Source organism: Tamandua tetradactyla, chromosome 22 (assembly GCF_023851605.1).
Source record: "Tamandua tetradactyla isolate mTamTet1 chromosome 22, mTamTet1.pri, whole genome shotgun sequence".
NCBI classification, from domain to species: domain Eukaryota; kingdom Metazoa; phylum Chordata; class Mammalia; order Pilosa; family Myrmecophagidae; genus Tamandua; species Tamandua tetradactyla.
Window position 1 is genome coordinate 22,461,835 of NC_135348.1, and position 7,823 is coordinate 22,469,657.

Below are 7,823 nucleotides of genomic sequence, written 5' to 3' on the forward strand. Positions count from 1 at the left end.
CATGGTGGCAAGGTGCAGCTCAGGCAGGCCTTGGAGCGCAGGAGCAGAATGTAGCATGGGAGACAAAGAGGTAGAGCATGGTAGGAAGTAGATGAGATAAGGGGGCTGAGCTGATGTGTTGTGGCTGATATGTGGGCAGGTTGTGGGTATCAGGGTGTGGGGTACAGGGCTCAGAATCTGGGGTATAAGGAGGGCAGGGCGTGGGTGTGTCCTTGCACAGTGGTAGGGGTCCAGTGGGGCTGTGATGTGAATGCATGAGTGTGTAGGGGCAGGACACAAGTCATGGAGGTTGTAGGACATGTGGCTGGAGAGGGTGATGTCCGGTGGATGGGACCCTGGTAAGGGGTGATCAGGTGCAGTGGTGGTGTGGGGTAGGAGTACATGTCTGTGCAGGGTGGGGCTATGTGGTATAGATGCACATGAGAGCACCTGTCAGGTGTGGGAAAAAGGCACTTGTGCTGGGGGAGGTGGGGCAATGATGTGCACGTGTGTGCAGCAGGGGCATGGGGTGCAGGGGTCAAGAGGTCAGTGCACAGATATGTGGGTGCCTGGTTGGGAAGATGTAGCTGTGCCCATGTGTGGGTCTGGAGGTGCAGGCCCCTGGTGTGTGCATGCACAGAGCTCAGGGGGACGGGGTGGGGTCATTCAACTGTGTGGGCTGCAGGCGAGTGTGGCCTGGGTATGTGGCCTGGGAAGGTGAGTGCCTGCACCCTGGATGCACAGGTGACTGCTTGCAGGGGGCAGGGTGGGGGTTAAGGGACTGGAGGTGGGTGCACGGTTCCCGGGAGGGGTGGGACGAGACTGTGCACTTGCACTGGAGAGGAGGGTTGGGCTGGGACAGGTTTGTGCACATCTGTGGGTTGAGGGGTGGGGCAGGGACACATGTGGAGGGGGTTTGGAGTAGAGGTTCTTGGAGCATGGTGGGGGGTGGGTGGCAGGGTTCAGGTGCGTGGGGTGTGGGGGGAGTTGTGGGTCGCGGGGTGGGGATTTGGCAGTGTGCATGAGCACAGCTCATTGAAGGGACACGGCTTGGCTTACTTCCTAGTCCCCGTCTCCCTGTCTGTGCACTCCTGTGGGCTCTGAGCCTCTGTTTGGGAAGGGGCGTGTTAGGCTACACTAGCTGGATGGTCTTTGGTTGTCTGTGAATCAATTCTTCTGCTTTTTGAACCAGGGCCTCCCTATGCGGAATTGCTCTCCCAGTTTTTCTGTCACTTCTCTAACTCTTCCTTGGAGCAGGGTGAACTTGACCTATCCTATTCTGCCATTTTCCTAGAGCTCTATAAATCACTGTTAAAATAATGATTTTTATTATTAGTTAATAATACTAATTATTTATTATCAATTAATAATTTAATATTAAATGTTCTCTTTGATTCTTGAAAGAAATGGATTGTCAGTTACTTTTTTACCCCCAAAATTTATTGTTTTCAATGTCAATTTTTAAATTTTTTTATTGTAAATAACAAACAAACATATAAACATTCTTGATATTCAAACATTCTTAACATGGTTACAGTCAATGGCTCACAATATCATCACATAGTTGTGTATTCATCATCACGATAATTTTTTTGAACATTTGCATCTCTCCAAAAAAAAGAAAGATAAAGCTCATACACGCCATAACCCTTACCCCTCCCTCTCATTGACCACTAATATTTTAATCTACTCAATTTATTTTAACCTTTCTTCCCCCATTATTTGATTATTTTTTATCCATATTTTTTACTCATCTGACCATACTGTAGATAACGGGGGCATCAGACACAGGGTTTTTACAATCACATACTCACACTGCAGAAGCTATATCATTATACATTCATCTTCAAGAAACGTGGCTACTGGAGCACAGCTCTACAGTTTCAAGCAATTTCCTCTAGCCTCTCTAATACACCTTAAACTAAAAAGGGGATAGCTATAAAACGTGTACAAATAACCTCCAGGATAACGTCTCGACTCTGGAATCTCTCAGCCTCTAACACTTTATTTTGTCTCATTTTTTTCTTCCTCCTTTTGGGTGAGAAGGTTTTCTCAGACCCTTGATGCTGAGTCCCAGATCATTCTAGGATTTCTGTCCCATGTTGCCAGGGAGGTTTATACCTCTGGGAATCATGTCCCATGTAGAGAGGGGAGAGCAGTGAGTTCACTTGCCCTGTCAGCTAAGAGGGAGAGAAGCTTATCTGAGCAAAAACAGAGGTTCTCTGGGGGTAACTCTTAGGCCTTATTTTAAGTAGGCTTAGCCTATCCCTTGTGAGGATAAGTTTATATGAACAAACCCCAAGATTGAGGGCACAGCCTATTGATTTGGTTGTCCCCACTGCTTGCAAGAATATCAGGAATTCTTCAAATGGGGAAGTTGAATTTTTCCCCCTTTCTCCCTTTTCCCCCAAAGGGACTTTGCATATACTTTTTTAGTCACTGCTCAAATCACTCTGGGATTTATTGGGATTATTACACTAACCTGGACAAACCAACAAAATCTCATGCCCTATTCAAGGTTCCAAGTAGTTATGGTGTTCAATTAAACTGTCCATATAATTTAGACTAGGAAATGCACTAGTCAAAATATAAATTTCGTACCAAATGAACATTTCTTGCTTTAGTCTTACACAGAAATTGAGGTTTTAAAGTATGAATAACCATCTATTTTCCTTTTTTTATTTAATTTATTTTGTATTATCAAACCAAAACAATATACAACCATGAACATTCTTAACATACAAACATTCCATGTATGGTGTACAATCAATGGCTCACAATATCATCACACAGCAGTATATTCATCACCATGGTCATTTTTTAGAACATTTGCATCACTCTAGAAAAAGAAATAAAAAGAAAAAAGAAAAAAACTCATACATATACTCCTTACCCCTCCCTCTCATTGACCACTAGTATTTCCATGTACTCAGTAGATTTTAACCGTTCTTCCCCCTATTTTTTGTACCCCTTACCACTCCCTTTCATTGTTCACTAGTATTTCAATCTACTCACTTTATTTTAACTTTTGTTCCCTCTATTACTTATTTTTAATCCATATTTTTTTTCTCATTGTAGATAAAAGGAGCATCAGACACAAGGTTTTCACAATCACACAGTCACATTATGAAAGCTATGTCATTATACAATCACCTTCAAGAAACATGGCTACTGGAACACAGCTCAACAGTTTCAGGCACTTTCCTCTAGCCTCTCTAATACACCTTAAACTAAAAAGGGGTATCCATAAAATGCATAAAATAACCTCCAGGATAACCTTTTGACTCTGTTTGAAATCTCTCAGCCTCTGATGCTTTGTCTCATTTCTCTCTTCCCCCTTTTGGTCAAGGAGATTTCCTCAATCCCTTGATGCTGAGTCCAGCTCATTCTAGGATTTCTGTCCCACATTGCCAGGGAGGTTTATACCTCTGGGAGTCATGTCCCACGTGGAGTGTGTGTGTGTATGTGTGTGTGTGTGTGAGTTTGCTTGCTGTGTTGGCTGAGAGAGAGAGAGGTCACATCTGAGCAAAAACAGAGGTTCTCTTGGGGTGACTCTTAGTCCTTATTTTAAGTAGGCTTAGCCTATCCCTTGTGAGGATAAGTTTATATGAACAAACCCCAAGATTGAGGGCACAGCCTATTGATTTGGTTGTCCCCATTGCTTGCAAGAATATCAGGAATTCTCCAAATGGGGAAATTGAACTTTCCCCCTTTCTCATCATTCTCCCAAGTGGACTTTGCAAATACTTTTTTTATTCACTGCTCAAAGCACTCTGGGATTTATTGGTGCATCACTCTGGACTAACCTATAAAATATCATGCCCTCCTCAAGGTTCCATGTACTTATGGCATTCAATTAAACTGTCCATATCAGTTAGATTAGGAAATGCACTGGTCAAAATATAAATTTTGTACCAAATAAACACTTCTTGCTTTAGTCTCACACAGAAATTGAGGTTTTAAAATATGAATAACCATCTATTTTCAACACCCTGCAATATTGACAATCCTTTGTTCTTCCTCATGCAAAAACATTTTTTAATTTGTACATTTAGTCACTACCATTGTACACTCTAGGCATTCCTAGATTATACCACCTCAGTCTTTAGATTCTATTTTTCCTTCATTTGTGCTCCCAGCCCTTCTCCCTCTATCCTTCTCACATTCAGCTTCATTCAGTGTACTTACATTATTGTGCTACAACAGGTAGTATTGTGCTATCCATTTCTGAATTTTTACAATCAGTCCTGTTGCACAGTCTGTATCCCTTCAGCTCCTATTATCCAATCTCTATCCTATTTATATCTCCTGATAACCTGTATTCTTAACTGATATTCTCCAAGTTCACTCATTAATAAGTTCATATCAATGAGACCATACAATATTTATCCTTTTGTTTCTGGCTAATTTCACTCAGCAAAACGTCCTCAGGGTCCAGCCACATTGTTACATGCTTCATGACTTTGTTCTGTCTTACAGCTACATTATATTCCATTGTATGTATATACCATAGCTTGTTTAGCCACTCATCTGTTGATGGACATTTGGGCTGTTTCCATCTCTTGGCAATTGTAAATAATTCTGCTATAAATATTGGCGTGCAAATGTCCGTTTGTGTCCTTGCCCTCATGTCCTCTGAATAGACACCTAGCAATGGTCTTGCTGGATCATGTGGCAATTCTATACTTAGCTTCCTGAGGAACCCCTGAACTGCCTTCCACAATGGTTGAACCATTTTACATTCCCACCAAGAGTGGATAAGTGTGCCTCTTTCTCCACATCCTCTCCAGCACTTGTCATTTTCTGTTTTGTTTTGTTTTTATAATGGCCATTCTAGTGGGTATCACTAGATGATATCTCATTGTGGTTTTGAGTTGCATTTCCCTAATAGCTAAGGAAGTTGAGCATCTTTTCATGTTCCTTTTAGCCATTTGTATTTCCTCTTCTGAGAAGTATCTATTCATATCTTTTGCCCATTTTTAATTGGGTTGTCTTTTTTTCAATATCAACTTGGCTTAATTTAACCAGATAGTTATCAAATTTCACTTTGTGAGTAAAATTTAAACCTTTTTTCATGGACGTTTCCCTTCCCTTTATCCAAGAAACATTCCACTTGTTACAATTTTTAACCTCTTGCAACAAACCTCAGGGGAAGTCTTTTTTTGGTATTGTTTCTATTCTGGATTTGAACATAAAGGGTAAACCAAATGTTGAGTTTGTCAACAGCTAATGATAGCTGATATTTTTGAACTATTTGATGGACATTGTGATAACTATTATCATAATATTAATTGTGCCTCTAGCATCCCTGTGAAACAGATGTTACTGTTATCCCCATTTTACTTAAAAAGAAACTGAGGCTCAGGGAAGTTAACCAATGTGTCCAGTTTCATAGGATAATAAGGTAGAACCAGGCTTTGAGCTCTTGTTATTGACTCCAAAGTCCATATGTTTAATCTTTGAGGTTTACTATCTCTCACTTGCTGTGCATTTACTAAAATAACAGTATTGTTTTAGTGCTATCTGTATATAAGATGTTATGTAATGGCACCATGTCTTACTATATCTAATTTTCTGATGTGATACACAATTTCACCACATGATGGTGCCAATGAAATGAGAAGCCGTGTGCTGCTATGTTTGACATTAGGGTCAGAGCTAAATATAAATGTCAACAGAAAGTAAATAAAGCTATTAAAAAATAAGAATTAAAAAATAAGAAGTCATGAACTATAGTCTAGAGTGCCTTTTAAAAGTAAAAGGAATAAAAATAAGAAGTTAAATAAAAATAAAAATAAGTTAAAGTTAAAATAAAAAGTTAAAAATAAAAAGATAAAAGCTGAGTATTTGTATTCATAAAGAAGTAGGTGGGACCCATATCCAGACTTCCCAGAGGAGGGCAAACACAAAAGGAAGTGAATTGAATGAGAACAGGTGACTTAAAAAAAAATGAAGATAGCTGTGTAGTGATGTAGCTTCAGGGTCAAAGGAACAAATGTTCCAGTGACATTCCATGGTAAGTGCAAATGGGTCAGCAATAGCTAGTTACTGAAAGACTTTAGAGAACCTTTGCTTCCTTTCTCACCACAATAAGCATTACTGCTTTACTTTTTCTGCAATATCAAAAATATTTCCTTCCTACTGTGGAAGGAAAAAGCATTGCTTTTCAGAATTTTGCTGAAGCAAATCCTTGCCCATTCTGTCACTACAGTGATTCTCAAAGTCTGGTCCCCAAACCAGCAACATCTGCACCACCCAAACTTGTTAGAAATCCAAGTTATTTGGCCACATCCCAGATTCATGGAATCAGAAACTTTGCGAATGGGGCCCTCTGAGTGTTTCTGATGCACCTACAAGTATGAGATCCACTGTGTTACTTAAGAAAATATGAGAAAAAATAAATTCATCAAAGCAGCATTTATAATAGAAAAATATTGGAAAGTTTATTTTAATATTACAAGAATATTAAGTAAATAATGGAAATAGATCAATGCATTTAAGCCTGTCATTATCAATAGTTTCTATTCATGGAAAATGCCTATGATATAGTAGTGAAAAGTCAGAATATAAAATTGATCTCACTTATGGAAAAAGGATTCCAGGAACAAGAAAAATTGGTAAAAGTGTTTGCCTTGGAGTGATGAGATTTTTGCTAACCTTTTTTCCCACTTCTTTATATTATAGATGCAGTTTCCCAATTTTCTATGGGCACTGATTTATTCCTGTATTTAAACAAATAAAATATATATATTGTATAATGATCAAGGAAGAAAAGAGATTTATGGTGGTACACTTTCCCATATCAAAACCAATTCCTTAGAAATTATATTCTTACCCATTTTTTTTTAAATATATGGTTACTAGATGAAAATCACACGAGACAGTTCAAAGCATAAAGGAAAAATAGTTGTGTTGTTTACTGGGGAGATAAGGTAAAGAAAGACCATTCTGGCATAGTTGATATGTATTTGATGTAAAAAGGCATATAGGTAATAAAAATTTGAAAGATTCAGTCTAATAACTCTCACAGTTAATTTACCAATGAAAGAAAACAATCTTGGTACATGTTTTGCTTTTTTAGTTAGTGAAACTATTAAATATTCTAAAATAATATGAGGAAATCTCTTTAAATTTAGAAAAGAACATGTTTATGCAAATTACCAATAAGAAAGATTGATATTTTATGCCTGTTTTATTTGAGTTAATAACCTGACAAATCAAGTATGAAAAACAAAATATCTCATAAGTCTATCACTTAAAAGATTAATTTAAATGTCTGTCTATGTTTCTGTATACCTTGAATGTTAAGCCCTATATATTATATCATTTTGACAAGGATTTGTAGACTATAGAATATGCTAAAATTTATAATACATTACCCCACAAAAAAAAAAACTCAGTAAACTTTGAAAAATCTGAAATGGAGGAAGCCATATTCTCTAAAAATAATAAAATACAATTGTAGTTTAAAATAAATGATTAAACAAGAAAAAAGTGATCATGGAAATTTGGGGAGGGAAATAATTCTAAACAAATTCGGAACAAGAAGAAAGCAAAATAATAATTCTAGATCCCTTAGAAAAGAAGCTTATGAAATAATAAAATTAATGGGATATATCCAAAGCTGAACTAAAAAATGCATTATTTAAATATTTTCATAATTGAAAACCATAAGTGAACCAAGTAAGCACTCAACTCAATAAGTTAGGAAGATGATTCGCCAAATGATCACACAAACACACACAAGAAAGGAAATCAGAAGGATAAAAGCTAAAGCAAGAAATTATAAAATAAAAACTATTAAAGTTATAAGTAGATAAAGAGTTGTGTCATCGGCGGAAGAA